Source organism: Sceloporus undulatus, chromosome 6, assembly GCF_019175285.1.
Source record: "Sceloporus undulatus isolate JIND9_A2432 ecotype Alabama chromosome 6, SceUnd_v1.1, whole genome shotgun sequence".
NCBI classification, from domain to species: domain Eukaryota; kingdom Metazoa; phylum Chordata; class Lepidosauria; order Squamata; family Phrynosomatidae; genus Sceloporus; species Sceloporus undulatus.
Genome location: NC_056527.1, coordinates 164470806 through 164494722, shown reverse-complemented (window position 1 = coordinate 164494722; position 23917 = coordinate 164470806). Strand labels below are relative to the sequence as shown.

General features: G+C 42.5%; 1 protein-coding gene across 1 annotated transcript in view; it reads left to right on the top strand.

Moving 5' to 3' along the window:
- Window positions 1-10513: 10513 nt before the first annotated feature.
- Window positions 10514-23917, top strand: part of LOC121934038 (A-kinase anchor protein 13-like) — a gene marked incomplete at its 3' end in the record, with an annotated part of 42809 nt that continues 29405 nt past the window's right edge. Inside the window, exons 1-2 of the mRNA XM_042474013.1 lie at window positions 10514-10570; window positions 14132-14223. The remainder of the gene's footprint in view (window positions 10571-14131; window positions 14224-23917) is intronic.

Below are 23917 nucleotides of genomic sequence, written 5' to 3'. Positions count from 1 at the left end.
ATCCCCTCTTAGAAGCAGCTTCTTCAGACAGGGACTCCACCTTCCTAAGGCAACTTAGCTGCTTTCTTTTGCTTGGTGCCATTCTTTTCCACTTGGCTCCAGTTTTGAATTTTTGCCATTGCAGCTACTTTAGCAACTAATCTTCCTAAAGGCTGCTGAGCTGCTTGGCATGATATTGTAGCCTTGGCTGCCATGTGTGATATGTTTGTGTGGTTTGCTGTCTTGGAGATTAAAAAAAAAATCAATAATTGGTTAGTAAAAAAATATGTTGGTAAGGAATTACCAACTCCTTGATGAGGGTTCAAGGAAAGGCTGTAGATCAGTGCTAGGGCCCATACTTTGGATAAAAAAGGTCCCAGGTTCAGCCCCAGCATTTCCCCACAGAACTGAGGAAAGACACCTGTATGTAGCCCCAAAGAGACATTGCCAGTCAGTGTAGATGAGTGTTTCTCAATTTGGTCCTCCAGATGTTTTGTACTTCCGCTCCCAGAATTCCTGATTGTTGGCACAACAGGCTAGTGCTTCTGGGCGCTGAAGTCCAAAACCCTTGGAGGACCAAAGTTTGGGAAACATTGGTGTAGACAGTATGGTGCTAAATGGTCTGTTTGGCTCTCTGTAAGATGGTTTCTTGTATTCCTAAACCATGCAGGCTGAGGGCTAGTCTTGAACTGAACTGATGCAGACAGAGGGCTATTGTCACCATGGTTAGATCTGACAACTCAAGGAATGGGCACAGCTGGCACACAAGCCTTAATTGCATGAATGCACTCTTGGCCACCAGTGAAACCTGAACTCAGGATTCAGTCTAGGAAGTACATTCAAGCTGTGAACCTGCATTTTCAGGGGAGCGCGTAACCCCATCCAGCACAGACTAATCCCTATTCCCTGATGCACCTCAACTAATGCAGCTCTGTCTCGTCTTGGTTAAATTTCAGTGTTTTTAGCCCATTGACTGATGACAGACACTGGTTTAGAACCAAACAGCTTCTTTAGACTGAAGTGGAGGGGAGGAGTAGAGTTGACCTGTATGCAATACTGAAGACATTGGACTGCAAAACCTCTTCCAGTGGTTTCATGCATATGATAAATAACATAGATGACAAAACTGAATCCTGAGGAACCCTATGGATGGTCAAGGTTACTAAAACTGCCTTTCTGGATTCGAATGGATCTAGATAATTCATCTCATCCAGAAACCCCTGGAATTGGGTGGCCACCGCAGTTGCTCAAAAATGGCATTTTGGAAACGGGCTGGTGCTGGGATCCAGGGAGAGTTTTTAAATAGTATTCTTATAACTACTTCCATGGGTGTGTGCTTTGTATTTTTAAACTTGGATGGTTGAATCCGTGGATGCAGAACCCATGGATAGGAAGCACTGACTCTATACATTTGTCATTTATGATGGAGTAGGAGCTGGATAGTAAGAAAATAGATGATCTGGACTAGAAAGTTTGGCAGACTGAATCCACAGCCCTGAAGAGAATGCTAGAAATAGTGAAAATACGCAATATGTGTTCAAGGGGGAAATGCAATGGTGGGTATCTCCCTCCCCACCCAAACCCTTACACCTGTACTGTGGTCTTAACCTTTCTAGCTTTTGTTTTGATCCGCTCTCGCTGTTGCATAAGCTTGGAGCATTGTTTCAGCTTGTGCATTCCAGAACAACAGGTGGCAATTTTGCATGTGTTTTTGGGTCTAGTACTGCTCCCCCTGTAAAATGTAATAGAGCCATGTGTCTGGACAATTGGTTTGTGCTGTGCAGAAGGAACTCTTTCAGTTCCTTTCTTTTTGCTGGGAGGAAAACAGATTCAAGGGATTTCATAATTTGAGAAACTATAGAAAAGTTAAGACAAAAACAATGGGAATGTTATAGATACCTAGGCTGCATCTACACTGCAGAAATAATGCAGTTTGACTGTCATGGCTCAATGCTATGGACTCCTGAGATTTATCGTTTGTTGTGGCACCAAAGGCAAAATGGTCAGCGAGGCAAAAACAGTTGAGGCTGCATTCACACTGCAAAAAGTAATTCAGTTTAACACCACTTTAACCGCTATGGCTTAATGCTATGAAATTATGGGAATTGTAGTTTTGTGAACCATTAAGTTTTGTGAACCATTATGTCTTCTCTGACAGAGAGCTCTGGTGCCACAACAAATTTCAATTCCCATAATAACATAGCATTGAGCCATGACAGTTAAGGTGGTGTCAAACTGGATTATTTCTGCAGTGCGGATGCAGCCTCAGTTGTTTTTGCCTCTGTCACAGAGGAGGGGCACATGGACGCATGCGATATAAATATCTCTTTGCTCAGTGCTTAGAAATGTACAGTCAACCCTCTTAGTCAGGACCCGCATGTTGGATTACTGCCAACATCCTTCTTTTGTGCACAGTTCCACGCCAGAGGACTTTGTGTACGTTAGAGGTCATACCATACTGTTTCACTTTTGTTAACAATCCAATAATTGATCAGTTATTTTGACTTTTTGTCTTGAAAAGCTGCCCTTCATGTTAGGGAGGGAATGCAATGTTCACTTTGACTCTGAAAGTAGGAGCTTTTGCATTCCTTAACACAGAAGTGGGCAGAAGGAAGATTGAGATCTACTGCTAGATCTTTGGCTTTATTTGCAGTAGATCAACAGCAGTCTCTGACTTCCAGAGATTTAACAATACAGTGGGCCTTCCACATCCATGGATTCTAAATTCACTCATTCAACCGTCCAGGGCTTGAAAGTGTTGTTTGTTTTTAAATCCAAAGAGCAAACCTTGATTTTCCCATTTTATGTTAAGGACACCATTTTACTATGCCATTGTATTTAATGGGACCTGAGCATCCATGGATTTAGGTGTTTTTGCTATTTTAAAAAGTGCTAAATTTTAACATTTAAGTGCTAATTCTTAATAGATAGCTTCATATCTCTTCTTTGCTGTCCTTATCTCTGTTCAACTGTTTTGGAGCAGGCAGCTCTTTAAACAGAAGATGGCTTTAAAGCAGGGATAGTTTCTAAGTTAGGGAATCAGTGTAGAAGTAGGAAACCCTCCAGATGTTTTTTGGACTGAAAGTTCCATCAGCCATAACTAACATAAGCAATGGTGAGGAATGCTGGGAATTGCAGTCCAGGGGAAAACATGAGATTCTGTAGACTTGTGTCTACTTCCTCAGATGCATGGGATGCATCTGAGGAAGCAAAAATCAAGCCTACGAAAGCTCATGCTACCATCTTCTTTATTTCAATGCATCTCAAAGGTGCTACAAGATCCCTTTGTGTACAGGACCCTAAGCAAGTCAAGGGCCGTATTTGAATTAAGCAGTTCATTTGACATTCTCTTGCTAAGTTATCCATTATTTGTTAAAAAGAAACCCGCACGATCAAGCAACACTCATCTTTTACCTTTGGTAAACAGTTGTACGGCGATGACCCGTCTAGCTAATGGACCAGTGTTTCACTTCCCCATAGCAACTCTTTCAATGTTGCAGAAAGACTGGGCTTTGTTCCTTGTTGTCACGGCCCCCCATCCACAGACCCACGTGGTCCATGGGGATTAGCCGCCAGAACAGCCAAAGGTGATGACAGAAGGATGAGGTCAAAGTAAGGAAAGGAGAAAAACCATCATTTCCCCCAAACAAACAGGGAAGAAATAGAAGTTGCTGGCTGGTGCAATCTTCTCAACAGTTGGCTTTTACTTCCCTTATTTAAATGAAAATCAAGATGCGGCCAAGAGAGAGAGAGAGAGACAGAGAGGCAGAAAGACAGAATGAATAAACAGTGTTCTGCAGGAGGAAGAATTCATCCATTCACTGAAATATTACAAAATCCAACATCCACAAAACAGTGAAATCTTTATGGGGCAGACTAAAAAGCACAAAATGGTTTTAGTTGTCTCAATAATGGGATTGCTGTTTTGTGGATTTTGTTGTGTTTTCCTGCATGGATAACATGGCTACTCCGAATTTGTTGTTGTCATTTCAAGTCATTTCCTTCAAGTCATGTCTGGCTTATGATGACCCAAAGGCAGGCTAATCTCAGGGTTTTCTTTGCAAGTTTTTTCAGAGGAAGTTTGCTATTGCCATCCTCTGAGGCTGAGTGTGTGATTTGCCCAAGTTCACCAAGGGGTTTCCTTGGCTGCATTGGGATTTGAACCAGGGTCCGATGCTCTAACCACTACACCTCTCTGGTTCCTTATAGACACAGACAGCACAGTTATTGGAGATTATAAGTGCCTTGGAAAAAAAGGGACAACCCAAATCCAGTACTCAAGATCTTTGAAATGAAATTTTCTGACTGTCCCTAAATGTGGCAGTAGGATGGTTCTTAGGTTTCTTGGCATAGGTATCTGAAATTCACGGTTATGTGAAATAACTGTCATGAAATCCAAAATAATACTTAAATTAACAGTATCTTTTGTTACTGCTGTCCCTTGGAGGCAAATGACTGACTGATTCCTCCTTCCTCTTGGCTTTCCTGTGTGGTCTCTAACTCCTGGTGAATGGGTAATTTTAGCAGCTGGACTCCATCCAGAACACATTCTCTGCAGATATGATGCAAGTTCTCTTTCTTTAAATCTCTTGTCACCTAAGTGCCTCTCCCTTTGTTCCCCTCTCTGAAACTTGGAAAAGTAACATTCATAGAATCCTAAAACCCTAGAGTTGGAACAAACCTCAACGGCCATAAAGTCTAATCCCTTGCCATGCAGGAATGCACAATCAAAGCATCTTCAACAGATGGCCATCCAGCCTCTGTTTAAAAACCTCCAAAGAAAGAGACTTCATTACACTCTGAGGCAGCGTCTTCAACTGTCGATCTGCTCTTACTGTCAGGATGTTCCTTCTAATGTTGAGGTGGAATCTCTTTTCCTGTAGCTTGCATCCATTATTCTGGGTCCTATTCTCTGGATCAGCAGAAAACAAGCTTACTCCATCCTCAATATGACGTCCCTTCAAATATTTAAACAAGGTTATCATATTCCTTTGGAAGACAGCTCCCCAAATGCCCCAACAGTGTCACCAGAGGCTATGCGAAGGATTCTAGGAATTGTAGTCCAGAAAATAACTTTGCAAAGCCCTGGTATTTCCTGCCCTCCCTAAAAGGCAATGCTTTAGTCCTCCAGGTGTTTTGGACTTCAGCTCCCAGAAGCTCCAGCCAACATGCCCAACAGGTATTTTGGAATCTGAAGTCCAATACATCTGGACTACCAAAGTTTGAGAATCACTGCTATAAAGGTAAGAAACACCAGCCCAGATATTCGTTTCTGCCTGTCCCTCGCTCACCCTCTCGCCTTCCTTCCTTGGCAATGGACCACAGGGATGCCTTTGTAGGAGACAATATGATACAGCGTGGGAATAGGCTCTCATCAGGGCTGTCACTTGGTTCTTGATAAAGATGAGCTCCTCAACTTTCTTATTTAGGCTGCCGTTTCGATGGCTCCCACGCTCTTGTCTAACGCCTGATTTTTGCCACTTTGGCTCTTATAATAGTTTATCAATGTGCGCGGTGGCTGTGAGCACTGAGGTCTTGCAATCTCACACTCTGCCTGCTGCTGGAGTGGCTTCCTTTTTGACTCCAGATAATTGCTTCAAACATTGCTTTGGTGCCGTTGCATCTTTCAGCAGCTGTTCCACCGATCGCTCCATCTATGAATCAGACTTTCCTTAACCTACATTCAGAAAATGTATAAGCACACAGAGAGATTTAAAAGAGAAACGGAAAGGGTGTGTTTTCCTCTCTGTCAATGCACAAGCAGCCTGCAGAAGAAATGCACTTGACTCTTATTTGAGTGGAATGGTGAAGCCAAAGTGTTACATAGAGGTAAATATCAGGTGTGTGTGTGTGTGTGTGTGTTTTGTAGCAATATGCTGTAGACTTTAGGTGGGAAATAAGGAGATTCCTTACACTCTGAATCCAAACCAAAACTGGGCTGCATGTTGCCCTTGCAGTGTCTGCCCATGCGACAGTACGATGTTTGCTCAAGGAAGATGTTTGTCTCAGGTGGGGATCCAAACTTTGCAGATGGTGCTTGCAGGATGGGAGCTGCTATCCTAGTCATTCACATTTAAAACAAGACAGCCCTTGTTCAGTATAATATTATTTCCAGTGCAAATACTCCTGGAACCTAGTTCACAAAATAAACCACAACAGAGGTGTAGCGAAAAGGCTTTATGTGTCCAACCTTTCCCACTCTAGTTGGAGTTCAAAAGGTCTCCCTGCATTTTAATGCCTTTAATTCTTTTAATGCCTGCTTTGTGGGAATTTTTTTTTTTTTTTTTGCATTTTATCAACTCGTTTTTAATTGTTTTAATCCGGCTTGATTTTTTCCCCCTCGGTTAATGTGATTTATCTTTCTCTAAGCTGCTTTGGAAATGTTATATGGAAGAGTGGGATTTAAAAACAACGCCGATGCCGAATTAAACCTGTATTTTCCAGATGGTATAGTTTGTTTTAGAGGCTGTGATCTAGGAGTTTTCTCTCACAAGACTTTTTCTTAACTTGGTCTTGGATCTTTCCTCCTGGAATCTACCTGGAAGGATTCACATCCTATCCTGAAGTAGAAAGTCAGTACTCACCAAAGGCAGATGCCAGTTCTTTACCTCATCCAGTGAGGATCTCCACTATTGGGTTTTCAGCCTTTGAGCCACTGGCTTCCTCTCCAAGGATCCCTTGAGGAAGGTTGACTTGATGAAATCACCAGTATGAGCTTGAGTTGCGCTGGTTGGTGACCCCAAAGAAGTGGATCAGTTGGTCTGGGTAAAACCTTCAGACCTGAGTCTCATAGAATCATAGATTCTAGCTCTCTTCCCTTCCATCCCATCCAAAGATCAGTGTAGGACAGGGTCCTTCTGGTTTTGACCCCTACATTGTGGGATACCTAAGGCAACACAACTCTACCTCTTTCTTCCTTTTGTGGAATGGTGAAACCCTGATTTCTTCAGAAGGTTTTTGGAGGGCAGAAGAAAGTGTGGAAGACCGCTTACCAGATAGATAGACTCAGTTAGGGAGGTCACGAGCATGAATCTACAGGACATAAGCAAAGTAGTTGAGGATAGGAGGGCTTGGAGATACCTCATCTACAGGGTTGCCATGAGCTGGGGTTGACTCAAGGACAGTTAACAACACAAACAGCTGGACTGAATATAACACCAAGATGACTAAATTGAGATTGTTGTACTTTGAACATATCATGAGAAAACATGACTCACTAGAAAAGACAATAATGGTTGGTAGGGTAGAAGGTAGCAAGACAAGAGGAAGACCACTTAACAGATAGATAGATAGATAGATGATAGATAGATAGATGGATAAGGAAGTACTGAGTCTGCAAGAACTGAATGGAGCTGTTGAGAAAAGGGTGAATTGGAGGCCTCTGATTTATAGGGTTGCCATAAGCATCAAGTAAAAGCAACAACATAAGATTGACTATCTATGCATTGTATTTTTAATTGCTTTTATTTGTTCATCACCCCAGGAGCCCTTGAGGGCTGGAAGGTGATGCAGAAATACTTTAAATAAATAAAAGTAAATAAAATACCTGGAGGCTTACTCAGTTGTAATGTTTTTTTGCAGTGGGTTTGTTCCACTGCAGTTTGGAGATCGTTGTTGGGTCATTACTGTATTTCTGTGATTGCCTATTGTTGAAAGTCTTGACTTCTCAGAGGAAAACAAAATTCAGTGTTTTACTGTCTAAACTGTGATGTGAAATTAGATACTGGTTTTTTTGTTGTTTAAAATCTAACATTTCAAAGTTGAAGAAGAGTGATATAAGTAGCAAGTGATAGCTTACATTGCCCGACCAATAATACTTGCATTTCGATAGTGCTGGGTTGCAATCTGACTTGGTAATATTTAACTTTATTTAAAGTAATAGTGTGTGTGTTTGTGTGTGTACTTTCAAGTTGTCTGTTGACTTATGGCAACCCCATAAATTTCATAAGATTTTCTTACTGTGCTTGTATTAAAACATATGAATGAGATTTCTGAAGGCGAGAGAAAAGTTACTTACTTGATGACCACTTTATGAGGCAAAACAGGCAAGTCAACCATCTCATGTTGAGGCTTACCTGTTCTCTTGTGGTTTGGGTATTCGGATGGATGAATGGTGTCTTTCAATGGGACAGAAGGGGAAATGTTGCAAAGGTGAGGCGAGGGCACGGGCGGCACTAGGTGGCTTAACTTGCAATTTCCTTCTTGTTAGTTGAAAGCCTACCCTTGTGTTTTGTTTTGTATTTTCATTTCCTCTGCTGGAATGGGCAGAGGTGGGTCATGTGGAAAACTGGTTGTTGTTTTTCCCAGCAGAAGAAATGAGCACACGGTGTCCGAACAGGTTCCTTCTGTTTGCTCCATTATCCTTACCTGCCGAGTAGCAACAGCAGAAGGGGATTTTGCAGGAAATGGTTGCCTGCTTTGACCAAATGGAGCTGAATTCTGTGAGTTAAACAATAGATTCCAATATGGCATTTCTCTCTCTCTCTCTGGATGTGCTTATTTCATGGGGTGAAATGCAGATCATTGGAAGCTTTCAAAATAATTGATGAGCAGAATGGTCCTGTCTCTTTCTTCTTGAAAAATCTACATGGGATTAATTCTGTGCGAAATAATGTGTTTATTGGGATCTCGAGGTCTGGCTCATAAATGTGCCGATCCAGTGGTTCTCGTTATAAATGTGAAAGGCTGTGCTTCATTATGCTGTCAGCTCTTCACCATGTGCCTGATGTTACATGATTTGGGCACACTCTGATCTCTATTTTTTCCATCAAGGGAGAAGCAAATTGGATCTCATATGAAGTGCATAGTTCATGTGTTGAATGCATTTGTGGAATGATTCACCTCTCCTTTAAATAACAGGAGATTTTTTTTGTTTGAAAGCCATGCCGAGGTCAAACTAAAGTCAGGAGCAAGAATATGTGCCACTCTCCCTTCCGACAGTTTTGAACTGCAGCTTCCATGTGCAGTAATCATCATACCCAAAGGAAGGTTAATGGAGGAATCTGAAGCCCAATAGTATTTGGAGGGCTGAAAGCAATAGGTTATGTAGCTGATTCCAGTTCCCAGATCTCAGGGCCTGGACCCACTTCTCATGGGTGTTTATCACATGGAGGTTTTTGCAGCTCTGACCCAAAGCCACTGTGGGCCCAACAATGCAAATTCACATGATAACGTGATGTATTATCACACATGATTGCTTTTTATGGGGGGTCATTCCGAGGTGCTTCCGCAGTCAATCCAAAGTGAATTGGTGAATTCGGTAACAGGCGAATTCACAAAAATTGCTTCTAAGCTCACTTTGATTTCACTCTGAATTGGTCTGGTGTGGAATGCAACTTTGCTTCCATCCTGACACCCGCCCCCCCCCAAACCTCCAAGGTCCCACATTTCCCATGATGCGGCGCTGCAGTTTTGCACCATATGCTTCCGATACTCCATCTGCTTCCATTGCTGCCAAGAGGGAAATGCGGCTGGGGAAAGGGCAGAGAGCTACTGGGGAATGAATGTATTCACATTTTAATGTGGATAGAGTTGAGGTTGGGCAGTGAGTGCTGGTTTGAATGCAAAAATGGACTCCAGAGCCCATAGAAAGAGTGCTGGATGTTTCAAGGAGGAATGGAAGATTGTCAAGGAGGGCATGTTTGGATGTTGCTGGCAGGGTTTGGGGGGCTGGCAAGGATGGCACATTTGGATGTTTCAGGGAGGGATGGAGGACTGTCAAGAAGGGCATGTTTGGATGATGCTGGCAGTGTTTGGGTGGCTGGCAAGGATGGCACATTCAGATGTTTCAGGGGGAATAAACTAGAAGGGAAGAGGAAACATGAAACAGGAACCAGGAAGGCAGTGTCCCCCTTCTTCACCCTGGAAGTGCAAAGGTTCACGATGTGTTCAGACCCCCATTGAGCATGCGCAAGGGTGCTGATTCGAATAGTTGAATCCGCATGGTGTTGTAATACAATGCGCACTCGCTCCGCTTTGACCCTGTAATTACCACAATTTTGTTCATCACGTGAATAGCCTTGGATTCGAAGTGACTCTGCCACGTATGATAAACACCATGGTGAGGAGAATAGAATCTCAGGGTGAGAGCATGGTCTTGCAAAGTGTGTGCATATATATGGTGATTTTATTAAGGATGATATATTAAGCATCAACTACAGTTACACACTATATGTCAGTTCAAATTTTTAAAATGTCTTAAGTAATGAGAAAAATATACTGGTTGTTCAAGATGAATTTGCCCCTGGAGTTTATTTTGCATTTCAACTTCCTGAGAGATTGAGATTGGTTACTTCTGTAGCAGGGACATGAAAAGGCCTATCAAATAATAGAACCAAGCTTTATGTAGTGGCTTTTTCATGCCTAGCTGAGGGGTTTGGGTGTTGGTGGTCCTGTATACGTATTTTAAGATAGTATATTTCTTGTGTACCTGCTGCTAGGTTAATACTAAGAAGAAAGACCTTGGTCCTCTTATCTTGCTGCAGGATAAGTAAACAACCTCCCTCCAAAGAGGAATGCTCATAAATCTCTGGTTTCTTAACTGTACTTCTAAAAAATCTGGAAGCTTCACATTCCAATCTGGTGTCTGCAGGTGAGTCCATTTTTTGAGGCAAGGAGACTTTAAAAAGTTTGGGTTTAACCATCAAAGATCATAGATACCAAAATGAGAGGGCTGGAAGAGGAGGAGTGCAGTCTTATATTGCTGTTGCTGAAAAGTCTTGGGAAGAATTGCCAACCAGATGGAGCTTGGATCCGGAGAGTCAAGCTTCCTCACTTTGGCTGCATCCACACTGCAGAAATAATCCAGTTTGATACCACTTTAACTGCCATGGCTCAATGCTGTGGTTTTCTGGGATTGGTGGAGAAGGCTAAATGTCTCACAAAGCTGCAGTTCCCAGAATCACACAGCACTGAGCCATGGCAGTTAAAGTGGTGTCAAGTTGGATTATTTTGTCAGTGCAGATGCAGCCTTAGGCTCTAGAATAGTGCAAGGAACAGATCACAATGGATGTTGTAAAGTTTGTTGCATTTCTGCATAGAAAATGATGCTGTTTTGCATGTTACTGAGACCAGAAAGATGCTTGACATGGATGCGCTGTGGATGGGAGGCAGCAGGGATTTTAAAAATTATCATTACACAAAAATTATTATTATTATTACAGTTGGCCCTCTCTATCCACTGATTCTTTATCCACGGATTCAGCTACCCACGGCTCGGAATTAGGGCATAGTGGTTTCTTGGCAAGATTGGTTCAGAGCAGGCTTGCCATTGCCTTCCCCTGGGGCTGAGAAAGTGTGACTTGCCCAAGGTCACCTGGTGCATTTCATGTTCAAACTGGGAATCAAACCCTAGTCTCCAGAGTCATAGTTCAACATTCTTATTAATCGTCGTCATCATCATCATTTTCATTTCGATCCTGTCTTTCTCCCAATAATCCACAAGAAGCAGGAATTGCAGACTTGCTTGATTGTAGACAGGGCAAAGTATTCAGATTTCCTTGGTACAGAGTGTAAGTTGCTTGGTGCATGGTTTTTTTTAAAAGGAATATTGTCTTATGTTTCTAGTACTTTATACCCAAGTTCACGGTTTATAGGCTCAACCTGCATCCTTTCATGACATGTTGGAACAGCTGCTCCTTCTAGCTCCGTCAAATTGCTAATTGCATATAAGCTTTAAGTAATAAATCCTCTTTCATGACATGGTATTTGGAGATTGCTCCTTGCAATGTTGTGTGTTTGGACTGCTTCCTGCACAGATAATGTGAGGAAGGGGATGTTTTGGGGGCTGAGACATCATCATCATCATCATCATCATCAACACTGAACCATAATTTAGGGACTGTGGTATAGGATTGCATGGCCCTTCTAGTATGTGGACTTTCTTCCTTTCCTTTCTCTATTGCGAAATGAGAAAGAAAGGAAATCCCTGCCCATTTTGATTAGATACTATGTAGGGCTGAAGTTGCTAACGTTCATTCAAACTGTTGCTAAAATCCAGTGTGTTTAGTCACTGCTCCCTACTCCTAAATCTTGGCTCTCTGTTTCATCTGCACTGGTCTTGTATGTTGCCTTATACCTATCTGCAGTATGTTGTTGTTGTGTGTCTTCAGGTCATTTCCAACTTATGGCAACCCTATCACTGGGTTTTCTTAGTAAGGTTTGTTCAGAGGAAGTTTGCCATTGCCTTTCCCCGAGGCTGAGAAAGTCACCAGTAGGTATCATGGCCAAGCTGGGAATCCTGGTCTCCAGAGTCATAGTCCAACATTCAAACCACTATGCCTATGTAGGTAAATCCTTGCCTAAGAAATCCCTATGAAATTCATAGCGTCGCCGTAAGTCGACAGACAACTGAAAGGCATGTACACACACAAAGGGTAATTCCTGAAGTAATGGAAGTGCGAAGCTGCTAAAGTCCTCAAAGCAAATATACTTGGCATTTGTAATCACAATGCTGCTTTTATGTTGGCCATGTTCAAAAGAAAGCTTCTTTGCACCACTAATTGGTGTAGTATTAAGACAAAAATAGAAAGGGTACCATTTGTCACATGTGTGGGTATGTCAGCGGTCATATGGGTGGTTATCTCCCTGCCACGGAAACTCATTGAAGGGTGTGAGCAAACAGGCTATAGTTCAAGAAGGTTTATGCAGAAATCTGTAGATGCAGTAGGTGCCGCTTCAGAGAATGCGACTTCCTTAAGGTCACCCATTGGGTTGCCATGGCCGAGTGGAATTTGAACTCTAGTCTCCAAAGTCATAGTCGCTCAAACTGCTACACCTCACTGGCTCTCAGTGTTTTACTAGCGGCGGATGGACTGTTTAAACATTTTGCTCTTCTGCAATGGTAGCGTGTGGTGTTTGCCCTGGGCAGTGGTTTGCTTAGGAACTTGCATGACCAGGGAGGTTTCAGTTCTGGAGAGATGAGTCATAAGTCAATAAAAGGCTCCAAGAACAAATGAGGGCTGACTTTGTCGATGACCATGCCTGTATTTGCACAGTGGATAGCTTTATAACGTGTGCTGTTTAGTGACTTCGTTCTCCACCAATATTTTGACAAGGTGTGTGCTCAAGGTTTTCTTGAACAAGCCTTTGGCTGTCGTTTTCAGATGCCCTCTGAGCATATGCTAGCTGCAGATGAATACATGAAATAAGGAAAGTTGCTTTGATCCCACTTGGAATTTTGCTCTGAGTGATCCATATTATATATACGAGATTCAAAGGACAATTGTTGTTGCTGTTGTGTGCCTTTGAGTTGTTTCTGACCTTTGGCGACCCTAAGGCAAACCTAGCATGGGGTTTTCTTGGCATGTTGCTTCGTAGAAGGTTTGCCATTGCCTTTCCCTGAGGCTGAGAGAGTGTGACTTGCCCAATGACACACATTGGGTTTCTATGGCTGAGTGGGAATAGTATGAAAATAATAAATAATAAATCCGATGATGATGATGATGATGATGCAGTACTATTGTGGGTTGGCTAATGAAGAAGATTCAACAAATGGACAAATCGACAATGTTGATCAAATAAAAATATTTGCAAATGTTAAGAAAGATTGGTTTTTTAAAAAATATGCTGTGGTCAATTGGGGAAATGAATCAGTTTTAAATTTCGTAAAATAAACAGAATTGATATATTGACAGAATTGATACATTGTGGCTTAAACAAAGTATTATATATAAGGAAGCAGAATAACAGTGGCATATATTCATCAGCTGCAGGGGAACAAAAGTGTTTTCAACATCTGGTTTTTTATTGGTGCACATTGCTGTTGACTAACCTCTTACCAGTATTCAAATAAAAGTGATATCAAATTTATTCTCTTGAAGCTGTTGCTTTACTCGAGAGATGCTTAATTCACATTATGGTAGTAAGGCCTTATCTACGTTGTACCATGCAGACTGTCCAGTCTCAATGACCAGTCTCACCTTCCATAGAAAAGCATTCCTTCCATGTAAAAAACTAGCATTTCAAGAATTTGAAACAGTTGTTTTCTAGAAAGAGGCAATGTTTTTGTATGGAGCAGTCTTCCGCCTGCAGTCTTGCTTAAACACCTTGGTGAGAATCAGGCCCAAAGTAATGCTTAAAACTATTTCATTGCATTAGCTTTTTAAAATTCACATTACTACAATCTCTCTCTCTTTCTCTCTCTGCTCTTCAGGATGCAGATTTAACATATGGTGATTCTCCGTGCCTGATTCCTGTGGTTTGACAGAAGTTGCTGGAGCTTGTATGCTGCTTCATGCAGTCACAGTAAGTTGAACTTTTGTTTTGGTGGGGAACTACAGCAAAATAGACTTTACTTTGTAAAACACAATAGAATGGGCTGTAACCATCAAAAAGTTGTACAGCCTTTCCTACCTTAGCATCTTTCAGATGCACTGGGCTACAACTCCTCTTATACTTGAGAAGATACAGTGATGGGAATTGTACTCCCACACATCTTGAAGGGCTGAGCACAGTTGTGAGAATGCATTAATGGTCTGGGAGTCTTGGATTTGGCTGCTAGACTTCTGGTTGGTGACAGGACAGTGCTCCATTCCACATTGCATCCCACTGGTTTCAAAGTTATCTTCCTGTGTGACATTTGAGGACTTCTAAGGGGTTGCATCCAAGTCGAAAGCACAGTTGGTTGTATGGAAGTGTGCATGACTCTGAAGATGCCAGCCACAGATGCTGGCAAAACATCAGGAATAAACTCTTCTAGAACATGGCCACAGAGCCTGAAAAACCCACAAAAAACTGTGCATCACACATCTGTGTACAGTGCCATGTGATAATGCACTGTACTCCCCTTTGTGAGCTTGTACTTTATTATATCTGGTGTTGCTGTAAAGAATGACCCCCATGTGGTTTTCAGCTTTCACTTAAATAGAACAAAATCCCTTGTTGCTGCATATGGAATTGATTCTTGAAATGTTTGCAACCGTGTACACTGTACAGTATCCTGTCCATCTCTGCCAAGCTGCCATAATAACCTGATCATTAGACCAGCAGGTGAGGTGGCTTCCAAATCTAGCTGCCCTTTGTTTTCCCCCACTTCCAGCTTTTAGCTTTTGGTTAGATCTTACCTGGAATACTGTGTCCAGTCCTGGGTACCACAGTTCCAACTGGATCATGTCCAGAGAAGGTTGACCAAAGTGATCAAACATTTGGAAACCATACGCTGTGAGGAACGGCTTAGCTTGAAGAAGGAAGGTTTGAGAAGTGACATAATGGCCATCTTTAAATATATGAAGGGATGTCATGTAGAAGATGGCATGAGCTTGGCTTTTTTTTCCTACTCCAGGGACTAGATCATGAACCAGTGAATTCAAATTACATGAAAAGAGATTCCACCTAAACATTAGGAAGAATTTTTTCACCGTAAGAGCTGTTTGAGAGTAAAATAGACTGCCTTGGAGTCTGATGGACCCTCCTTCAACAGAGCTTTAATGGCCATTTTTCAGGAGTGCTTCAGTTGTGTATTCCTCCATGGAAGGAGGATGGACTTAGATGGCCCTTGTAGTCTCTTCCAGCTCTATGATTCTAGGATTCTAATTTGGAAGGCACTGTAAAGCTGCTTTGTTGACATGTTTGGCACATCTTAATGGTTTTAATTAAATCGTAAGCCATAGGGTTTGTGATCTAAATGGCATAAACAATAAGCTTATGGCCTGATCCAGGATACTATTTGTATTGGGCAGGATGAAATTTATAGTACATGTAGGCTGCCCTGCAACATAGAAAAAGATTGAACTGTGTTTGCTGGAAATGTTGGTTTGATGAGCCTTTGATGAGCTCAGCAATTTGAAGGATCTGTTTCTACAACTTTATTTTGTGAAAGAAGAAATAGAACATGTGATGCAAGGTAATATTTTGCATGTGGCAGTTAGAAATCCAGAGAACTTTTCTAATTTTGGTGTATGAGTAAAATTATTGTGTAAATCATTCTCTTTGGAATGTGAGTTACTTGTAGTGTCTTGAGCACATGCCCAGGTTCTAGATCAAACTGTAAAATGCTTTATACTAGTGGTTCCCAAACCCTGATCCTCCAGATGTTTTGACCTTCAGCTCCCAGAATTCCTGATCATTGACCAAACTGGCTAGGAGTTCTGGGAATTGAATTACAAAACACCTTTGGTGAGACCAGAGTTTCGGAAACACTGCTTTACACCACGGGCACTATATCAAAATGCTGAAGTAGCAATGGATGTTAGGAACCTCTTCTCATCTTTGCAGAGTCTGGCATTGGACTTTTTGAATGCATAACAAATAGTTCTTACCTTCATGCCATAAATAGCAAAACACAGTAGTTGGCAGGAACTTCCATTCACCCTACCTTCTCCTCTTCCTTCCCTTCTTTTACTTAGTTATTGCAAACATAATGGGTCTAAGCCATGGATGGCTTAGTTCCTGAGATTTGGAGGGGTGCTTATTCTTTTCTGAATGATGTAGGAGACTACCCACCACTATGCCAATTATTGTTGCTATTATTTATTTATTTATTAATTATTACAGTCCGTCAGTACAAACAAACACCAAAAATGGTACAGTATCAAATAGGATACAATTAAACATAAGAAAGACGTTTTAGACAATGCTTCTCTGCCTTTTGGCTAAGATCAAGTGCAGTATTATTTATATAACTCTGGTTTTCAAGCTCTCTAAGGGTTGGCAGGGGAGCACAATTTTGACCTGATGTGGTCCAGCATAAAACAGCTGCGTGGGACAAACCAGGACTGCATCTACACGGTAAAATTAATGTAGTTTGACACTGCTTAAACTACTATGACTCAATGATAGGGGTTTCTGGGGTGTGTTGTTTTGTGAGATATTTACCTTCTGTGTTGGAGAGCTCTGGTGCCACAGGAAAACTACAAATCCCAGTATCTCATAGGATGGAGCGAAGACAGGTAAAGCAATGTCAACCTGCATTCATTCTGAAATGTGGCAGCAGTCCAAATAAAATCTCCCAAGAGGGCACAAGGGCTTTTTCAGTTGTTGTTGTTATTTCAGTGAGAGTAGGGGCCGCACTCAGATCCATGGGCCACATTCCTTCCCTCCTTAACACTCTAAGCAGATCTGTGTCTAGATTGGAACTAAGAAGAGAAAGATTGCAGATGGCTTCTTTTCTTTTGGCACCCCTTGCCGAAAGAGCTAAATGGTGATGACACTGAGTTACAAATTCCAGAACTGCTGAATGAACATGCTTAAAATACTGCCCCGTTAAGAGCTGGTGGAATAGTAAGACCAAGCAGGAGTCAGAGCCAATGTGCTTGGCTGTGTCTCATCATGGAAAATAAAATATCTAGCAGCAGACAAAAGTTAGTCCAAACACTTTTAGTTTGAGCTTCAAGCATGTTTTTTTAAAATGCCAACCTTTGAATTAAAAAATTCGCTCCAAAAGGTGAAATTGAAGCCGGGAAATCAAATAAATTCTGGAAGCCTCTTAGAGCTCTGAAACCCCAAAATACAACCAGAATCCTAGAAGTCACAACCAGAAATGATATCTGGATTATTTTTTGGCTAGACACGTGCCAACTAGAAATTACATCTGGATCATTTTTTGGCTAGACATTGCTGCAATCGTCTCTTCCCATGACTTCAGATATAAACATCTACCAGGGTTTGATTCTATGCTCAGCCATGAAATCCACTGGGTGATCTAGTCAAAAGTCGCATGCTTTCAGCCTCAGGGGAAGGTAGTGGCAAACCTCAATACACCTTGCCAATAAAACCCCATGATAGGTTTGCCGTAGGGTTGCCGTAAGTCGGAAACGTCTTGAAGACCTACAGCAATGACAAATCTACTTGTGAGAGCCAACACGGTGTAGAAGTTTGAGTGTTAGAAGAAGACTCTGGGAAACCACAGAGTTTGAAATCATGCTCAAGCATAGAAGCTCACTGGATCACATTCTCTGGGCCTCCGAGGAAGGCAATGGCAAATCCTCTCTGAACAAATTCTTGCTGGGAAAACCCCACGCTAGCTTTGCCTTAGGGCTGCTGTAAGTTAAAAATGCCTGAAAGGCACACAACAAAAACCATCTGCCTAGAATTCCCTGTGCAAATATCTCATTGGAATGAATGGGAGATGGTTTAAAAAGTGTTGGATTGTGCTCATTATTAAATTTATCTCACAGTGGGGAATTGAACCCTGGTCTCCAGGGTTGTAGTCCAGTGCTCAAACCATTATACCATGCTGGCTCTCACCTAAGTGATACTTAGTGAGAACTCAGTTAATAGATTTAAATCTCTGGTTTCAGTTCCAGATTTATAAAGCTAGGGTCCCTTGTACCCTATAAGTACAAGGACAGAGCAGGTCACTCACTGGAGTAACAGCATTTGGGCCAGCCTTGTTCACAATTTGGAGTAACTGGGGACCACCTAGTTACAAGGTGACTTCTGTTTTGACTTGCTGCCAGCATCATAGGACATACCATAGGGCACAAACCTATATAAACCAAGCTGTGCTGTTATGATTGAGTTGCTGCTGTTTTGTATATAAAAGTACAGAGGACAAGAGGCATTTATTTGCAAAGTGGCAGGAGCATAATAGCGAGGCACACAATAGGCCTAGCACGCCATTGTGTTTTTCATTTCCGCATGCCATTCTAGACGATAAGTCATAGCTGTTAAAACGATTGTGTGTTCTCTGTTCAACTATGTACATCAGTACTTGCGGCGAAACAGTCAGCATTGTGTTACCGATTCCCCGGCCGAGGGAAAAGAGGCTTATGACGAAGCTGAGCTCAGTTGGTATTATTAGAGCCAGATGATAATCCTTTTTACACTTCCATTACCGCTTGGACAGTATTTCTGTTTTATTTGAGATAGAACGCAGACAGGGTGAGAATGGTGAGTGTTTTAAGATTTTGGTGCCTGGCAGGGCTTTTAGGACAGTGGGGAGTTTTGTGGGGTGTGTGGGGACAGAGGTGGAGGGGAAGACAGTAGAAAGATGCCCAGATTAAAGGAGGAAAGAATTGTTGCTGGCCGCCATTCCTGGAAATGATGGTGGAGGAGACGGCTTTTGGCATCCTTGTTCCATCTGTCTTGTCCAGTCTTGCAGATAATAGGACTGGATATTGCATCAATAGCAAATTTTGAGGGAGAAATGTTTCAGGAAGCATTTTCCCTAACAACTTTGAATTATTTCTTGAAAGAAAAAAAAGCAAGTTGTCTTTCTAGCTGTACAAAAATCATGTAGCATCTTTGAGAAAGAAAGACGTTTGCAACATGAGCTTTTGTAGACTTAAGTCTACTTCTGCTAGTTATTTTTCTCATTTGGAAATGTGATCCATTATGTATTGGGCCCTCTGTGGTGTCTTGTTGTATATTATCATATCTTCCCTCTTTTTGGACAATTCTTCCAATAAGCAACATGAGGCACTGATTCACAAAGCACTGGGGCATTTAGAAAAGGGCTGGTTCTGGGGAGAGTGGTACCCTCAGTGCTGTCTTTCTATAAGTGAGATGACAAGGGATATGGTGGTAGAAGAAGGATGCTTCTCTTCCCAGTTCAGGCAGTTAGAGATTTTGGGCTGTCTCTATATTGTCTATATAGGATTGATTCCCAGCTTGGCCATGAAATCTACTGGGCGACTTTGGGCAAGTCACACACTCTCAGCCTCAGGGGGAAAGCCATTGCAAACCCCCTATGAACAAGTCTTGCGGATAGATTTGCCATAGAGTCTCCATAAGTCTGAAGACACACAGAACAACTAATCTAAGATAAAGACAACAATGTTTAAACCAGAGAACTGGTAAAATTTATATGATTAACATTTATTTATAGAGCGCTGTAAAGTTTGCACAGCACTTTACATAAATGTGTGATGTTAGATTAATGTGTAAGGTCAAATATACTGTCTCCTTTCATTTACCGAATTAGCACACGCGCGCGCACACACACACACATCACTGCCTCAGACTAGTAAATCATACTTGAAACATTTTAAGTGTATCATCTCAATGGTCCTTTCAGCAGCTTTCCTCAACACATATTGGGAGTCATCAGGTTGGGAAAGGCTGCTTCATATTAAGTTTTAAAGCAGGTCATAATTATCCCCCTATTGTAGGAGTATTTGTATGAAGAAGCAAGACTAAATACTGGTTGTGAATGGTCTTACACAATCGTATGTTTGCCCTTCTCCCCTGGGTTGTTGCCAGTTATATAACTGTCACACCTAGACATCCCAAGATTCCATAGAAAGGAGCCATGGAAGCAAAACTGAAATCAACAGTTTCCTCAAGTAGTTATATCTTTACATTTAGCTTTGTTAACCAAGGGAGGGGGAAGAAAATCAGCTATGCAGGGCACTGAAGCGCCATCCTACCCCACAGGTCCAATTAAAAACAAGTTTCTGGATCTTCCAGTCTGAGCATTACTAGGGGGACGCGGGACCAGGTGACACCTCATGTGGGGATAACCTGATGGAGTGGTTGCTTCTGTCTGTCCCAAGACCCCCCTTGGTCACCTTCCTCTGTCAGGTAGGATTCCTCTATCACTAATCAGCTGCCCCTTTCAGGACTGTCATAACTGCTGGGCAAGTGAGAAAGGGTGCCACCTGCCTTTATCGCTTGCTCAGCAGTTGTGCCAAACCTAGCACTGGCTTCTGGTGGCAGAAGCTCTATTTCCCCCATCAATGGCTACTGATAAGGAGTATGATGCTTTCTTGGTCTAGTGCAGTGGTGTCAGTGTGGGAGTGTGTGGGTTACACACTGCACCTTGTGACACTCCAGTGGAGAGGTGGCACCTGGTTTGTCTCTCCTCCTCTTCAGTAAGGAAGAGGCAAATGCTTATCCTTCCCACCTGCTCCGTCACTGGAGTACCTCCTTGGGGAGGAAGCCTGGCGATAGAGCAGCAGGAAGGGGTGAATGTGTGCCTTTTCTGGGTGACATCCTCCACACCAGGTGGCACTCCAGCTAGAGATGCCACTGGCTGGCGGATGGGGTGGCTGGGTTGTGTGCCAGGCAAGCAGCCTGGGGGGGTTGACAGCATTAGTTACCACACTGGAGTGACACAAATCCTAATGGCACCACTGCACACCTGTCACATCTTTACTCTAGTGAGCTTACGATAGTATGCATGACTCTCTTCCTCCTCCCCTTTGGCATTCTGGCAAGCAGCTTTGTGAGAAGGATCATACTGCGATAGAGTGTGACTGGCCCAAGTTTGGATATGTGACTTTCTTAGCTGAGTGGATCTGGATCAGCCAAGTTCCATTCCAGCATACAACCACTACACCACACTGGCACATTGAGGATCAAGAATTGACTGAGATTCTTACTTGGACAACAGGAAGGGAATGGGAAGGGATTGGAATGGGGAGAAACATATGTTATCACATGGGAGAATACCATCAATGCTGCAGGGAGTCCCCAAACAGTTCCTCATCCATCCCACAGCAGCTGATTTTGAAGGATACTTTCTCCCTTGTTCACAAAAGTCTTCCAGGGTAACGGTGATGGATATCCAAAGTCCAAATCCAGTATGTGTGTGTTGCCCAACCATGAACTGCTAAGTAGCCTCTGTGTGTCTCTTCCAGATAGTGTCTCTAGTTTCCACTATTTCAGCTATTTTAAGTAAGCGTTCTTTGAGCCATGGCCTAGTTTGCCTTTGTGGTTGATTTAGTCCTGAGATTACCTTATGTAGCAGGATTTGAGTGGTCTGCTTATGTCACAGTTTAGCCTCTTAGTTGCTGTGCAGTGTTAATTTTTATGTGCCTAGTAAATTTCAGAGCAAGACTTACTATCAGGCAACAGTATCAAGACTGGGGAGTGGGCCAGGGAACAGTCATGGGATGCTGGCTGGGTACACTAGTGATTTGGGCAAGGCAACAGCCAGGCTAATTGGGTATCATTAAGAGCCAGCATAGTGTAGTGGTTTAGACTATGACTGTGGAGACCAGGGTTCAAATCCTGCTCAGCCATGGAAACCCATTGCCTTGGGCAATTCATACACTCTCAGCGTCAGAGGAAGGCAAAGGTAAACCACCTCTGAACAAATCTTGGCAAGAAAACCCTGCAAAAGATTGGCCTTAGGGTTGCCATGAACTGGAAAAAACATGAAGGCGTACAACATCACCAACAACATCAGCAGCAATGGCCTTTGTGATATTTCACAGCATCTAGGGATATGCCCAATATTCCCCAGTGGGAGGAATCCTGCTTGCATTGCTATCTCTGCAAAGACCAACAACACCTTGAGAAAATGCAAGCATGTGACTAAAATGGTGAATATATATATATATATATATATATATATACACACACACACACACACACACACACACACACATACAGTATTCCTGTATGATTCTTTTGCCTGATGATGAAGCTGGTGGAGCTTCGAAAGTTTGCATCATGTATTTTGTGCATTTTGGTTGGCCAATGAACGGTGCCACTGTTCTGTGGATCTCGGATATTATTGTACTTTGCTTTATGGCCAAGACAGCTACTCTTGAATATACTCCCCAGTGGTATAAGATTAATAATGGTGGGCATGCTGCTGTTAAGGAACGTTTGTCCATAATTACTGATCTTCCGTCTTTTGTGTTTCTCCGAACACAGCTTGAAAGCTACTGCTTTAGGGAAAGAAACTTCTTTTCCATCAAGACTGTTTCTGAGAAGCAAAAGCCAAATTGCTTCCATGCTCAGAGCAACCCCTGACAGTGCTCATCCTCCCTTGAAGCCCAGCAAAGATCCTTGCTAGCGTCAAGGATGCAATACAATTGTTCTTTTGTTTAGACTTAAGCTTCCATCCAGCACTTTTTCCTCCCACCCGTGGTCTCCCCCCCCCCCACAAATAGCTCACTTATGGATGTAATTCCCCATTTGTTTCTCTGATTCCTTTGCCCCAGGAAGTCTTCCTTGCATAACATCCTTGGATTACGCCAGTAGTAGATCTTCTCCGTCTGCTAGGAACTGGCCTGTTGTAGTCATAATGTTGTCATCCTTGTCGTATAGCCAAGTGGTTTGTAGTAAATAAAGCTTTTTTAGAAAAGGAGGACTCTGTGCATCAAAATAGGCTCTGTCTATGTGTGTCTGTCTCTGTTTCTCTGGTATTCAAGTGGTTTCAATGTGTGAATACATCCAGCCACATCTATTTACGTAACCTGAGTCCTATACCTGTTGTATGTTAGGGCCCCAGTGATTCCCAAACATTGATCCTCCAAGTGTTTTGGACTTCAGCTCCCAGAAGCCCCAGCCAGCTTGGTGGACAGTCAGGAATTTTGGGAGCTGAAGTCCAGAACATCTGGAGGACCAAAGTTTGGAAATTGCTGATACAGAAGAAACTGTGGACATCTTATTCAAGCAGTACTACTAGCCAGCGTGGTGTAGTGGTTTGAGTGTTGGACTGCAACTCTGGGGACTAGGGTTTGATTCCCAACTCAGCCATGAAACCTGGGTGACTGTGGGCAAGTCGCATGCTCTCAGCCTCAAGGGAAGGAAATGGCAAGCCGCCTCTGAACAAATCTTGCCAAGAAATCCCATGAGAGATCCCCCTTAGTGTCACCATAAATCGGAAATGACTTGGAAGGCACCCAACAACAACAACGTCTAGCGTCTCTGTGGGCATTGCTCATACATTTTCACATATACAGAGCAGTTTTATTGTCCCCTAAAGATGCAACCTGAGATTCTAGAACTGAATTCGGAATGTGTTACCATATTCTCTGCCCCCATAAAATTGTGGTAGACGTACAGTCCTCTGACCCTGCATTTTGCAATGGACAAACCACTGTCCTCCCCTTATGTCTGTGATTCCCCCCCCCAACAGATTTTAGAAAACAAACCTGTTTTCTGCTGTCTTCTCTGGCACAGACATATTGTTAAGATTGAACGCTGCACAACCCTGTGAGAGTGTTGGTGCTGTCTGCTCCCTCTTATTTGATCTCAGCAATCCCAGGTGCCTCCATATAAGCTGATAATGGAGTAAAATGTTAAAATTCACTCCATACATAAT